Raw genomic sequence first — 15919 nt, forward strand, 5'->3', positions numbered from 1 at the left:
TCCTGGATACTTTTTATCTTTTTTTTTTTTTATTTTGGAAAGATATTTATCCATGTTCTACTTTTCTTATACCATTATACACAGTGTGGTCTTTAGTCTTTCTTCTGACCCAACAACCTCCCCCCTTGCATTTAAGTAGTAATAGCCGTTGTAAGGAGAAGGCAATGGCAATCCACTCCAGTACTCTTGCCTGGAAAATCCCATGGGCAGAGGAGCCTGGTGGGCTGCAGTCCAAGGGGTCTCTAAGAATTGGACACAACTGGGCAACTTCACTTTCACTTTTCACTTTCATCCATTGGAGAAGGAAATAGCAACCCACTCCAGTGTTCTTGCCTGGAGAATCCCAGGGATGGGGGAGCCTGATGGGCTGCTGTCTCTGGGGTCGCAGAGTTGGACGTGACTAAAGTGACTTAGCAGTAGCAGCTGCTGTAAGGTGCACCCACATCAAAGTTTCAGCTTCTTCTTCAGACTGATATGTGGAGTTTTCTAGGAGGCATCCTTTCAGCAGTTTTAGGATTTTCTGACTCTGGGTGCCATAGTAAGTTCGTCTTTGATTGGCTTTTTCCTTCATTGTTAGAGATTTGTGATTGCATTGCTGTTTGTTGTGTGTCTCCACCTTAATATCAGGCTTCATGGAAATATCTTGTCACTTAATTCTTGACTTCATAATATTTATCTTTATTAATTTTATCCTGAATGCATACATGAGGTGTTTTGATAAGAAAAAAGTATTATTTGCTATACAGGAAATAAAAAATGTGTTGTCCCCCTTCCCTGCATTGTCCCAGATCTGACCCATAAGGGGGCATAATCAGAATAGAATTTTTCCTATGTGATTGGCTAACATCCATCATCACAGGGACAAAGAAAAAAACCTTTTCCCTCCTTACAGAGGGGAAATGACAGCTGGCCCTCTCTCATCCTGAAAGAGTCTCCTCCTTATTCCATCCCAATGTTATATAGGTAAAATCTCTCCAGGATTTATATAGCCCTATGTGTCTTGGCTTTAATGAATGGAGAAGGAAATGGCAACCCACTCCAGTACTCTTTCGTGGAGAATCTCATGGATGGAGGAGCCTGGTGGGCTACAGTCCACAGGATCACAAAGAGTCAGACACGACTGAGTGACTTCACTTTCACTTCACTTCACATTCTAGAGCCTCATTGCTTTTGAAACATAAAATACCGATATAAATGGCTTTATAGCCTTCTCGGTACCTGGGGGACTTGGTTCAGTCTGTTATCATCTGGCACTCTTGAATCAGAGCAATTAATTACACAAATATAATTATCAAGACATGTGAAGAATAAAGTCCTTATAGGGGAAGTAACAGCAAACATTCTTATTTTTGTATCTTATGAATTTGTCTGTCTCAGCAGGCTAGGGCTTTTTGTTATTGTTTAGTCTCTAAGTCGTGTCCAACTCTTTTGCAAACCCGTGGATTGTAGCCCTCCAGGTTCCTCTGTGGAAAGAGGATTTTGCAGGCAAGAATATTGAAGTGGGTTGTCATTTGCTTCTCCAGGGGATGCTCCCGACTCAGGGATTGAACCTGCATCTCCTGCATTGAAGGCAGATTTGAAATGCTAACTTTATCTAACACTGGTTCTGTTTCCTCATCTTTCTTTAACTTACTGTTTTTATTTTACACCTTTTTCCATTTCTTTAAGACTCTTTGTGACCTTATAGTTTGTATTTATTTCAGTAAGAATGTTCTATTTTGCTTCTGTTTCTTTTATTCCAGTCTGATGATCTTGGTATTTAATGCACATATATTTAATGTAATTTGCCGAGACACTGTGTTTATATCTACTAGCATAATTTTGTTGTCCCTGGTATTTCTGTTTTACGTTTCCCTTTCATTGTTGTATTACTTCTTTAGTATTAATCTAGTATTTTACTACTATATTTTCACTTCTGTTAACTCTCTTGTTGTTGTTGTTCAGTTGCTATTTCCAACTCTTTGTGACCCCATGGACTGCAGCATGCCAGGCTTCCCTGTCCTTAACCATATTCCAGAGTTTGCTCAAACTCATGTCCATCGAGTCAGTGATGCCATCCAATCATCTCATCCTCTGTCGCTGTCTTCTCCTTTTGCCGTCAGTCTTTACCAGCATCAGGGTCTTTCCCAACAAATCGGCTCTTTACATCAGATGGCCAAAGTATTTGAGCTTCAGCTTCAGCTTCAGTCCTTCCAATGAATACTCAGGTTGATTTCCTTTAGGATTGACTGGTTTGATCCCCTTGCTGTCCAAGGGACTCTCAAGAGTCTTCCCCAGCAGCACAGTTTGACAGCAACAATTCTTCCTCTCTCAGCCTTCTTTATGGTCCAACTCTCATATCAGTACGTGGCTACCGGAAAGACCATAGCTTTGACTATATGTACCTTTGTCAGCAAAGTAATGTCTTTGTTTTTTAATAGGCTGTCTAGGTTTGTCATAACTTTCTTTAGAAGGAACAAGTGTCTTTTCATTTTATGGCTGAAGTTACCATCCACAGTGATTTTGGAGCCCAAGAAAATAAAATCTGACACTGTTTCCACTTTTTCCCATCTATTTGCATGAAGTGGTGGGACCAGATGCCATAATCTTTGTTTTTTGAATGCTGAGTTTTAAGCCAGGTTTTTCACTCTCCTCTTTCACCTTCATCAAGCGGCCCTATAGTTCCTCTTCACTTTTTGCATGTAAAGTGGTATCATCTCAATATCTGACTTTCTACATATTTTTTATTATGTTTCAACAGTTGTCTTTGATTTATTACAAATTAATACAAGTTCTTGCTCTTTCTATTTCCTGTTACACATTGGAATTTGGAAAGTATAATCATTAATAATATGACTATTTGTTGTAATTCATCCTTTTTTATGGTTTGTCCTTTTTACCTTTTGGAAAAGGTCAGTTTTCATTCCAATCCCAAAGAAAGGCAATGCCAAAGAATGCTCAAACTACTGCACAATTGCACTCATCTCACACGCTAGTAAAGTAATGCTCAAAATTCTCCAAGCCAGGCTTCAGCAATATGTGAACCGTGAACTTCGAGATGTTCAAGCTGGTTTTAGAAAGGGCAGAGGAACCAGAGATCAAATTGCCAACATCCACTGGATCAAAAAAACACATCTACTTCTGCTTTATTGACTATGCCAAAGCCTTTGACTGTGTGAATCACAATAAACTCTGGAAAATTCTGAAAGAGATGGGAATACCAGACCACCTGACCTGCCTCTTGAGAAACCTATATGCAGGTCAGGAAGCAACAGTTAGAACTGGACATGGAACAACAGACTGGTTCCAAATAGGAAAAGGAGTATGTCAAGGCTGTATATTGTCACCCTGCTTATTTAACTTATATGCAGAATATATCATGAGAAACGCTGGGCTGGAAGAGGCACAAGCTGAAATCAAGATTGCTGGGAGAAATATCAATAACTTCAGATATGCAGATGACACCACTCTTATGGCGGAAAGTGAAGAGGAACTCAAAAGCCTCTTAATGAAAGAGAAAGAGAGTGAAAAAGTTGGCTTAAAGCTCAACATTCAGAAAACAAAGATCATGGCATCTGGTCCCATCACTTCATGGGAAATAGATGGGGAAACAGTGGAAACAGTGTCAGACTTTATTTGTTTGGGCTCCAAAATCACTGCAGATGGTTACTGCAACCATGAAATTAAAAGACATTTACTCCTTGGAAGGAAAGTTATGACCAACCTAGATAGCATATGAAAAAGCAGAGACATTATTTTGCCAACAAAGGTCCATCTAGTCAAGGCTATGGTTTTTCCAGTGGTTATGTATGGATGTGAGAGTTGGACTGTGAAGGAAGCTGAGTGCCAAAGAATTAATGCTTTTGAACTGTGGTGTTGGAGAAGACTCTTGAGAGTCCCTTGGACTGCAAGGAGATCCAACCAGTCCATTCTAAAGGAGATCAGTCCTGGGTGTTCTTTGGAAGGACTGATGCTAAAGCTGAAACTCCACTACTTTGGCCACCTCATGCAAAGAGTTGACTCATTGGAAAAGACTCTGATGTTTTGAGGGATTGGGGGTGGGAGGAGAAGGGAACAGAGGATGAGATGGCTGAATGGCATCACCAACTCGATGGACATGAGTTTGAGTGAACTCTGGGAGTTGGTGATGGACAGGGAGGCCTGGTGTGCTGCTCTTCATGGGGTTGCAAAGAGTTGGACATGACTGAGTAACTGAACTGAACTGAACTGAACTGTACTTTTTACCTTTATTGTCTGTAACCATTCAATAATAGTTATTTTAGAGGTTTATGTGTCAAATTCCAAAATTAGAATAAGCTGTTGGTCTGCTTATATTGTTCCATTTTTTGGTACTTATTCATCACCATTTGTTTTCGTTTTGCGTATCTCCCTTCTAAAATATGCTGTGTCGAATAATGTTTATAAAATAACTTTATAGTTCTTTTTTATTTCTATATTTTATTTTATTTCTGTATTTATTTTATTTATTATTACTTATTTTTATTTTATTTATTTATTTACTTTATTTTATTTCTACATTATTTTATTTCTATATTCTATTTTATTTCTATAGAAAGTTTTCCACTTTTGCCTTTATTTTTTAGGTAAAAATATTTAGAGTAGCTTTTAGAAGCTGATAGCAACCCCAGCCAACAGCAAACAGGGAAAAGGACCTCAGTCCTCCAGTCATATGGAAATGAATGATTATGATCTTGGATGTATAATCTACCCCAGATATTCAAGGCAAGACCCAGCCATGCTGATAACTTGATACTGGCCTTTTGAGACCAATTGAATCCATCCAGACTTGCAGCCTGCAAAATAATAAATGGATCAGTTGGTAAAGAATCCACCTGCAATGTTGGACACCCTGGTTCTATTCCTTTGTCTGGAAGATCTGCTGGAAAAGGGATTGGCTACCTACTCCAGTATTCTTGGGCTTCCCTAGTGGCTCAGCTGGTAAAGAATCTGCCTGCAATGTGGAGACCTGGATTTGATCCCTGGGTTGGGAAAATCCCCTGGAGAAGGGAAAGGCTAACCATTCCAGTATTCTGGCCTAGAGAATTCCTTGGACTCTGTGGTCCATGGGGTCACAAAGAGTCAGCCATGACTGAGCCACTTTCACTCACTTAAGATGCTGAATTTGTGGCTCAGTAATATAGAACTAAAAGACTCTGTTTCTCCCATTTCTCCCCTGGAAGTTATATACTGAACTCTAAACCTCAATAATGTCCGTTTTTGACCCTTAGACTTTCCTAGTCTGAATCCCAAGTCACCTGATGACACAGCTTCAAATTATAACAATTGTTTTGAAGAAGATAACTGACAGTGAGCAAAAAACAATTCTTTTCCCACTGGTCTGTCTTTCTAGTGAGGTGTCCTCCTTTCTGAAAATTTTGAACATGTTGTTTTCACTGTTTCCACAGCTCTCTGATGCATTCAGTTATATGTTTTAGTAATTTGTCTGCCTTTTTCTGAAACTCCAATTCTTTGGTCACCTGATGCAAAGAACTGACTCATTGGAAAATACACTGATGCTAGGAAATATTGAAGGCAAGAGGAGAAGGGGATGACAGAGGATGAGATGGTTGGGTGTCATCACAGCTCGATGGAAATGAGTTTGAGAAAGCTCCAGGAGTTGGTGATGGACAGGGAAGCCTGGCATGCTGTAGTCCATGGGGTCGTAAAGAGTCAGACACGACTGAGCAACTGAACTGAACTGCATTTTTCTAGTTGATGCCAGTGGCAGTGTTAACTTTTAAAATTGCATTCTGTCCTGAACCAGAAATTGTAATCACTGGTTTTTCAGTTACACTTTAAAATTACTCCATTACTTTTACTATTCAGAACTTATTGTTACTGACCAAAAATTGGATCCCAGGGAAATACCAATGGGGTAAATTTAGACTAAGATTCAGAGGAAACAAAGTTTCTGCTTTTTGTTCTTAGTTACTGATTATTGTTCTTAGATGATTCTTGTTTAATGAAAATTGTGAGTGTGTGCTTATATGTTTTTACTGATATAATTAAACATTTCTAAACAGAAAAAGGTTCACTAGAAGGACACATTAAAAATGTTCCTTCTTTTGAGTCCTAGAACCATAACTTTAAAATTATTTTTTGCTCCTTAAATTCGTATAAAGAGAACACATTGCTTTTATGCTACTTTATATTATGAAAGATTCAACAAAAAATAAATAAAATCTCCCTTAGGAATTAAAATTGCTAACACTTTTGAAACACAAATAGCGTATGAAAGACTCTTACTTATTCTTCTACCTTAAATCAACAATATTGGTCTTTAAGTGTAGTTAGTTACATAGCTATAGAAAATTAATTTAGAATAATCACAGGCCCTGATTGGGCCACCATCCTTGTTGTGATGACCCAAGAAGTGAGATTTTTCTGTCTAAATTGTGCAGGCCTTGTGCATGTTCTGCCCCTTCTCCTCAATTTTCTCCTGCCCGAAGGGTAAATAATAACAATTTTCAAAAGTTTTAAGGGCAACTAAGTTGGAACTTTTTTACTCTGGCATAATTTTTCAGATCCCCTTTAAGAATTTTATTTTGGAGACCTGATATATAAGTTTATGCCACCAGAATGGTGGGCATTATCAGGCTAACTGCTGTGAGATGAGGCCAACATGAGGAAATAGATACTGTCATTAGGCCTGCTCTGTGCCTAGGGAAGATATGGGGCAATTATCATGGACTGAAAATGCACCTCTTGTTCTTTGAGTATAGCAATAAAGATCATCTTAAACTATTCTTTCATGGGGATAGATGAGTGATTAACAAGATATCCTAACATAGATTTATTTGATTATTTTTGATGGAGTTAAGAAATCCGAGAAGATAGTGTGAAGGATGTTTGTCAATTTACAGTAGGGCCTTAGCACCTAATTCAGGGACAAGACAGCTAGCCAGAATAGCACTGAATTTTGAGGATTTTGAAATAGGAAAGAGTCTGCTTTAATAGCCCAGAATAAGTGGGATAAGGCAGAGACTGAGACAGAGGTAACAAAGCAAAGCTGAATGTCTTTCAGAGAATATGTTTGAGAATAACTGGAGTTGACATTCACAAAATCACATTCTGAGAAACAGTAACAGTGAAAATGCTAAATCTTATCTGTGAGGGATTTGCTGCTGAAATTGCTCTTGATAAAAAAGTTCAGTTATCTAAGTTGAAATTCTCAAAAATAAATTATTTCAAAACTGATTTAAATTAAAATAGTTACATTAAGTATAAAATATATAAAATACCTTTTGTTACTTCAAATAAAGTAAACTTAAATATCATGTTAGATACTAGAAAGTGAAAAATATAGTCAAGCACTAATTTCTCATAAAGTAGTCCATTGGATCATATCCAAAGAAGTTTGTATAAAACTGTTCTATAAGAACAATAGGAGAGAATCATATTATCACCTCTGATAGTGAAAATTGAGAATTGAGAATACAACAGAATTTATTGTAATTATATTGGAACAACTTGCAAATACTGATGAAATTCATTAATAGGATAATTGCAAGCATATAAAAGATTAAAGAATAGTATAAAATCATGTTTATATACACTTTCTTGTATTCTAAGTATTTTATAGTTTTTAACTTCATTAATTAACACATTGCTTCGTAGGGGTTGCTGTTCAAGACACAGCTATATAATAATCTTGCTTTGATATTCCACTAATGAATATATAGAGTGAAAAATAAAAGTGTGAAAACAAAACATATAGAAATCTCAGGTAAAATGCTATTTCAGATACTAAAGGTGAGAATTGAATGAGTGCATAATCTAAATATCCAAATATTATGTATGCATGCTCAGTCACACTAGTCATGTCTGAATCTTTGTGATCCCATGGACTGTGGCCCACCAGGCTCCTCTGTCCATGGGATTCTCCAGGTAAGAATACTGGAGTGGGTTGCTGTGCCCTCCTCCAGGCAATCTTCCCAACCCAGGGATTGAACTCACATCTGCCTGAATCTCCTGCATTGCAGGAGGATTCTTTATCCACTGAGCTACCTGGGAAACCCCCAGTGCTAAATATATCAACTATTAAATTGGAATTCATTTATAAAATGCTCAGGCAGTTCTTAAAGATTGGACATATTTTCAACATTCAGAAAACTAAGATCATGGCATCCGGTCCCATCACTTAATGGCAAATAGATGGGGAAATAGTGGAAACAGTGTCTGACTTTATTTTGGGGGACTCCAAAATCACTGCAGATGGTGATTGCAGTCATGAAATTAAAAGATGCTTACTCCTTGGAAGGAAAGTTATGACCAAACTAGATAGCATATTAAAAAGCAGAGACATTACTGTGTCAACAAAGGTCCCATCTAGTCGAGGCTATGGTTTTTCCAGTGGTCATGTATGAATGTGAGAGTTGGACTATAAAGAAAGCTCAGCACCAAAGAATTGATGCTTTTGAACTGTGGTGTTGGAGAAACTCTTGAGAGTCCCTTGGACTGCAAGGAGATCCAACCAGTCCATTCTAAAGGAGATCAGTCCTGGGTGTTCATTGGAAGGACTGATGTTGAAGCTGAAACTCCAATACTTTGGCCACCTGATGCAAAGAACTGACTTATTTGAAAAGACCCTGATGCTGGGAAAGATTGAGGGCAGGAAGAGAAGGGAACAACAAAGGATAAGATGGTTGGATGGCATCACGGACTCGGTGGACATGGGTTTGGGTGAACTCCGGGAGTTGGTGATGGACAGGGAGGCCTAGTGTGCTGGGGTTAATGAGGTCACAATGAGTCAGACATGACTGAATGACTAAACTGTAGTGAACTGATTTTCAGTAATTTTATAACAACAGATACTTTTTCTTGCAACAGTAATTTACATTACAAAAGATAATATATAAAGAAAAAGAGAGTAAAACAAAAGCAGGAAAGTTACATGTAGGCTATGGTAAACTGAATGGTGTAATTGTGTAACTCCAAGATCCTTCACAGAATTTAGCTTATACCCAGAAAGAAATCTAATTATCAGGCTGTTAACAGCCATAAGTGAAAGCTCAGCTCAGTGTCTAAACTAAGATAACTGAATTGTCTTCACCACTTTGGCACTAATTGGTCATTTGGAGTCTAGAGAGTTTTCAAGCTTGACACTGAGTAAATGAAAGGCTTTTGCTAGTCTTGTTTAAGTGACAGAAGGCAAGAGCAAAGTCAGTCTTATTTGATGGAAAAATTCAGGAATTTCTGCAAAAACTATTTAGAAACAAATGTCTCTAAAAAAATCTATGCTATTTTATTTGCTGTTTTTAATCCAAAACAAACCATAGCAGATAGTAGATGGAATACCAAGAACAAGAGTATTAGTGATTTTTATATATAAATTCAATAGTAATTGTATTTTATCTCCTGGAACTTTTATTTCTCATCCAAGCAAAAGAAAAAATACAAATCTTTTCAACAGATGACAGTTTAGAATTATATCAATTTGAATAGTTTTAAAATTCCACATGTCAAAATATTAGATGTGTGCTACAGATGTATAACTTCTTTTCATCAATTCCCTTTCAAAATTTGAATGCAATAGAGAGTGAATTCATTGGAAATTGAACTTCTAATAAACAATATAAAAAATACAAGTGAGCTTTATTAAGCAATATTTCCTTCCATGAGCAATTTTTGAAACTATTAGATACTAAGAAATATTAGAACTCTATATTTTTCTGAGACACATGTCACACTGAGAATTCTTTGCCTGACATTCTAAAAATAACAGGGGAAGATTACATCAAATTAAGTCTCACCTTATGTCATTGAACAGGGTCACATATTTATATGCAAGATACATTATTCACAAAATGTCACATGAAATCTCTGCTTTAATTATTATTTTAGCTTTACTAATAAGGAGAAGAATTGTAGTATTTTTAATTCAAAAAATATTTATATAATTGTCTATAGATGAAGTTCAGTAAAGACTAACAAAAAATAAGAACAAGGCATTATCTCTTGTTTTTAAACACCTGCTGGGACAATTCTGTAGGTACTTCAAGATCAATCCACACCTGAACATTTTAGTTGTATACTTCTGTATCTCTTAATTTCAGTGCATGACACAATCTTTTATTGTATACCCACCTTATTGTTGTTGTTCAGTTGCTAAGTTCAACTCTTTGCAACCCCAGTGGACTGCAGTATGCCAGGTTCCTCTGTCCTCCACTGTCTCCTGAAGTTTGCTCAAATTCATGTCCACTAAGTTGGTGATGCAATCTAATCATCTCATCCTCTGCCACCCCTTCTCCTTTTGTCTTCGATCTTTCCAAGCATCAGAGACTTTTCCAATGAGTCAGTTCTTTGCATCAGTTGGCCAAAATATTGGAGTCTCAGCATCTCCCCACTTATATAAATCAAAATAAACTAGACATCTATATATAATGTGATATTTTCAAGCATGAATATAATATTAATTTTTGGTACAACCAAACATGAAAATTAATAGGTCTTAATAGCCAGTAATCTAGAATATTAATAAAAGATACTGCTGCTGCTGCTAAGTCGCTTCAGTCGTGTCCGATTCTGTGCGACCCCATAGACGGCAGCCAACCAGGCTCCCCTGTCTCTGGGATTCTCCAGGCAAGAACACTGGAATGGGTTGCCATTTCCTTCTCCAATGCATGAAAGTGAAAAGTGAAAGTGAAGTCACTCAGTCCTGTCCAACTCTTCGCGACCCCATGGACTGTAGCCTACCAGGCTCCTCCGTCCATGGGATTTCCCAGGCAAGAGTAATGGAGTGGGGTGCCATTGCCTGTATTTCAAATCATGTATATTTTATTTATCACTAAATAAATATAAAAACTTTAAAAACACTGCCTGTGTGTATTTATCCAACTTTCATACAATATCTACTTCACATAGTACTCCATGAAGTCTATGATCCACAGATTGAAAAATACAAAACTCCCTCTTTGAAAATAAAATATATCTGATACTGATGTATTTTAGACACTCCTTATGTTTTGTCTGGCTTTTTGGGTTAACTTGCCAAAGGCTCTTTCTTTCTCATGTCGTGACCCACTCTAAAAGAGTTCAAAAATATGAGAAATGTTTCCAAAGCACAAATATATTTGATAGCTTCTCCCAATTATATTCCTTCAAAGATATACCATCAAGTACAAGATAAATCTTAAACATTTCTTAAATGATATTTAAATTTTCATCTGATATCTTTCTTATTCACTCCTCCGATATGTACACAATATTGTGCTCATATCAAATGCTTGTAGTTTGAACAGTTTGGCATGTTTTCACTCCTTTCCTTGGGATGTCATCCACATTATACCTGCTAGACACTTTTGCAATATCACTATCTGTCAAGTTTTGCCCAATTTTCCTGAACAAACGTTCCTCCCTTGATAGCACGTTGCTAATAGTTTAAAACGACACATACCCTATTCCACTAAAAAATATTGGATTAAATGTCTCACCTGCAGCTAATGTGTGAAGTTCCTTGAAAACTGATTCACCCTTATTTATCATTGTAACCCTAGTTAGCTAACAATGCAAAAGTATAGGGAAGAAAGAGAGAGAGAGCAAAAGAATATGATTCCAAACCAAAACTACTACCTTCAACTTCAGATTTTAGAACCATCTGATTGCTTTTAATTTTTAACTGTGTATAGTGAATTCCTCACACCCAATAAAAAGAAAACAAGCCACTTGAAGTTATTTTTCCTACTTCTTTCGTGTTTTTGTCTTATATTATTTTGACTTAGAATGGTCCATTCTTCTGCTCTTATCAATAATCTATCACCATTTCCACTCCTATCAACCATCTCCTCCTCTCCAATTGCTCTGGCCTACATTTTTCACAAGGCATTTTCTGAACCCAAGTAGATAAGCTCTCTATCTCCTTAGAGCCTTCAAGCCATTTTCTTTATATTTTCACTTAGGTCACTTTACTTTCTTTATGAGAAAAGAATTTGTTATATTGACCCTCTCTTTTCACTATATTTTTAACATTTAGAGGACAGCCCTAATCACTCCATTTCCAAAGTTCCTTAGGTTTCCAAAAATGCTCTTAAAGTCTGTTTTGTTTCTTTTTTTTCTTTCAAAAAATATTTCCTGCTGTGACCAAAGCTATAAAAGCATCCATCCTATTATTTTTCAACTATTGTTGTTCAGTCATGTCTGACTGTTTGCAACCCTATGGACTGCAGCATGTCAGGCCTCCCTGTCCTTCACTATCTCTGAGTTTGCTCAAACTCATGTCCATTGAGTCAACGATGCCATTCAACCATCTTGTCCTCTGTCACCTGCTTCTCCTCCTGCCTTTAGTCTTTCCCAGCATCCAGGTATTTTCCAATGAGCCAGCTCTTCACATCTATATATTAATTTAATTTACACCTTTGTTAGAAAAATTAAAGTGAAAAAAATAAAACTCTAAATATAATACAAAACTGTGAAAAGATGAATATTTTCAAATTCTAATATTTTTTGTCTGTACACATGACTTGTATTATTGGAGAAAATGTTGTGAAAGAATAATTGATAATCACTTTAAAATTTCTTAGAAATATAGACTATTAGTTCAACATAGTTTATCAAAAGAATAAAAGAGAGTTAAAGAAGAGAGAAAATAATTCTATTTCTGAATGCATTTTTAGAGAGTTTATTACCAGCAGGGTAAACAAAATTGTCTTTTCATTGAAAGGACAGAGTAAAGGAAAAATTAAATTAGACTTTCATGAGAACAAATGAAACCACAAAGATTCTCTTTCAGCTAAAAATGCTTAATTTCAAGGAATAATTATACATTCTAATCACTTTATATAAGAAGACATTTGAAGAATTCTGTTTCCTAAAAATTTGCATCTGAATCCCATATATACAGTAAGTAAACAAAAATGTTATTTTAATCAATTTGAAAAAAAAAGTAGTTACTGTTGTAATTTCTGTGGCTAAATCTGTAAAGATATTATCTAATTAATAGTCACATATATATTGACTCATCTAAAAATCTTTAGTTCAATAAATTAATTAGAGTGCACAAATGTTTTAATACTAAATAAGTTACAAAGTCATGTATAAAAAAAGTTTTTATATTACCATTGAATTTGCCTTGAATTATTTGAGAATGAAAGTAATAAAATCACAATTAAGAAGCACTTTGAGCTGTCTCTGAAATACAGACTATTTATTCAATGTAACATATCCAAAATAACAGAGTTTAAAAAAATATATAATACTAATTCTAATCCTGAGCTTATTTTTAGAAAGTTTATTGCATCTACTGGAAACAAGAACAGCTTCTTATTTAAAAAAAAAAAAAAACAATAAAAGAGTAGATTAAGCAAGTCAACCTATTATGGAAATGGAGATGTGGCCCAGAGGCTTCTTCACTTTCAGTTAAGAGCTTACTTTCAGGAAAACATTATACTTTCCAATCACCATACATAAAAAGACCTGCAAGAATTCTTTTCTTAAGCTCTTTAACTTTTTAAATCTTTTTATCTTTAACTCTTTAACTTTAAATCTTTTGAACAGATTTGGCTTTCATTGAAGATTTCAGTGTAAATGATAGTCCATTTGCACTTTATCTCACACTCTGACATGTCAAGCTGTTGTCGTGACAGAGTGGACTAAATGACCTTGGGCATATCTGGCTGAGAGCTTTTGCTAAAGAGATTAAACATGAAGTTCCATCACATACACCCCAAAGAGGAGTATGAGGGTTTGTTTCCAGTGTAGTCTAAACTAGGGTTTGTTTCAAGTACAGCCCTAGCTGGACTCCATAACTTTGTGTTCTCTGTAGAGAACCTGTAGAGACAGATTTTACTGAACCAAACTTCGGTCCACTCACCCGTGTCCTGTAAAGGCAATCTGTTGTCACTGAGTTGTGGTAAAGAAAAATACAGCATTTATTGCAATTTTTTGCAGGGCACCCAACAAGGCCAGGCAACTAGTGCTTAAATGACCTGAACTCCCTGGTGACTTTCACGGAATGGTTTTTAAAGACAGGATGAAAGAGAGGTGTTATGGGATATGTGATCAGTTTGTGGATATTCTTTTGATTGATTGGTAGTGAGGTGATTGTGAGTCAACATCATCGACCTTCTGGTTCCTGCCAATCTGGGGGTCTACAAGCTTGTGGGCGGCATACAATTAACTTCTTCCACCTGGTGGAGGTTTCAGTACTGCAAAACAGCTCAAAGGAAGAGGCTCTGGATTTATATGTAGCCTTCAAGGAGAAACTAAAGGTTCTTGACTTTGTTTAATGGCTAAACTATTATTACTGTCTCTTGCTTGAGTGTTTCTCTTTGTTTCTGCATTTTCTCCCTTCTTTGATTAAATTTATTCTTTGGAACTGGGGGAAGACCTATGAGACTAAAATTTTACTACAAACGAAAGTCAGGGAGAGGACATAGGTGAAGTCTGTCCTGGGAAGGTCCCATGGAGTTCTGTTCATGTATACAGAGGTTAAAAATAGAAATGAAACGGTTTTTATTAAGAATTCTATGAAATACAAGCATGACTTCTTTTGGCCAAGATTACAAAGGGTGAGAAAAACAGGAAAAAAAAAAAATATATATATATATATATATAGCCTTCTCATTATTTTTATGTAGAACACAATACTGATTTAAACTTGTGATCTTGGGGACCTCAGTTCCTCCTTTAACAGGAATATTGAATGCAGGGTGGAGACAGGTGGCAGAAGTTAAGACTATGGCAGTACTGCTGCTGCTGCTGCTGCTAAGTCGCTTCAGTCGTGTCTGACTCTGTGCGACCCCAAAGACAGCGGCCAATCAGGCTCTGCCGTCCCTGGGATTCTCCAGGCAAGAACACTGGCGTGGGTTGCCATTTCCTTCTCCAATGGATGAAAGTGAAAGTGAAGTTGCTCAGTCGTGTCCGACTCTTAGCGACCCCATGGACTGCAGCCCGCCAGGCTCCTCCATCCATGGGATTTTCCAGGCAAGAGTACTGGAGTAGAGTGCCACTGCCTTCTCCGCTATGGCAGTGCACCACCCACAAATAGTTCTGAGGCAAGAGAAGTCCATGAAGAAGACTGAAGCAATTGAGCACAGAGGAATGATGTGTGTGGCATACCAAGAAATACTTCAAGAGTGAGCGAGGATTCTGCACATATCTGACACTCTTCAACCTTATGCTGATAGAGAAAAGATTCAGTGAAATTTAATTAATTTATTTTTACTGAGGTACAGTAGATGTGCAATATTCTATAAGTTTCAGGTGTGCAACATAGTGATTCATAATTTTAAAGGAGATATATTTTTCATTTATAGTTATTATAAAAATTGGCTATATTCCCTGTGCTGTACAATATACCCTTGTCATTTATTTTTTTATGCATACTTGTTTGTACTTCTTAGTCTCCTATTCCTATCTTGCTTTGCCCTCTTCCCTCTTTACAGTGATAACCACTGGTTTGTTCCCTATATCGACGAGTCTGTTTCTGTCTTGAATTTAATATCTCTCAATAATTATTTTTGCCGGTTTAAAGAGAGATCTTTCATTAGATTTTCTTGTAGGAATTTGATATTTTCAATTGTTATACACAACAGTTTTAAATTTAACTTTCTACTTATTTCTGGAGTATAGAAATAAAATTAATTGTAAATGTTATTCTTGATTCCAGCAAATGTCTAAACTAATTTTGTAGTGAGAATATTATGTCTATAGTTTTAGGGGGAATTTAGCATAAAGAATGCTATCTGTGAAAAATGTTTTCCTTTTCCAAACCTTCTCTTTTATTTACTTCCCCTGCTTTATTTTACTGGCTCAGACATACAGTAAGATGTTAGACTGAAGTGGTGATAGCCAGTATACTCATCTCATTGTTGACCTCAGCAGTAAAACATTAAACATAATATTTGCTGTGGAATATTCGTAGATATTCTTTCAGATTAAGTGATGTTTCTTCTCTATTTTGTGTACTAAAAGTTTTTGTGTG

Source organism: Bos grunniens, chromosome 4 (assembly GCF_055505025.1).
Source record: "Bos grunniens cultivar Pamir isolate PY7600 chromosome 4, Bosgru_T2T1.0, whole genome shotgun sequence".
NCBI lineage: Eukaryota > Metazoa > Chordata > Mammalia > Artiodactyla > Bovidae > Bos > Bos grunniens.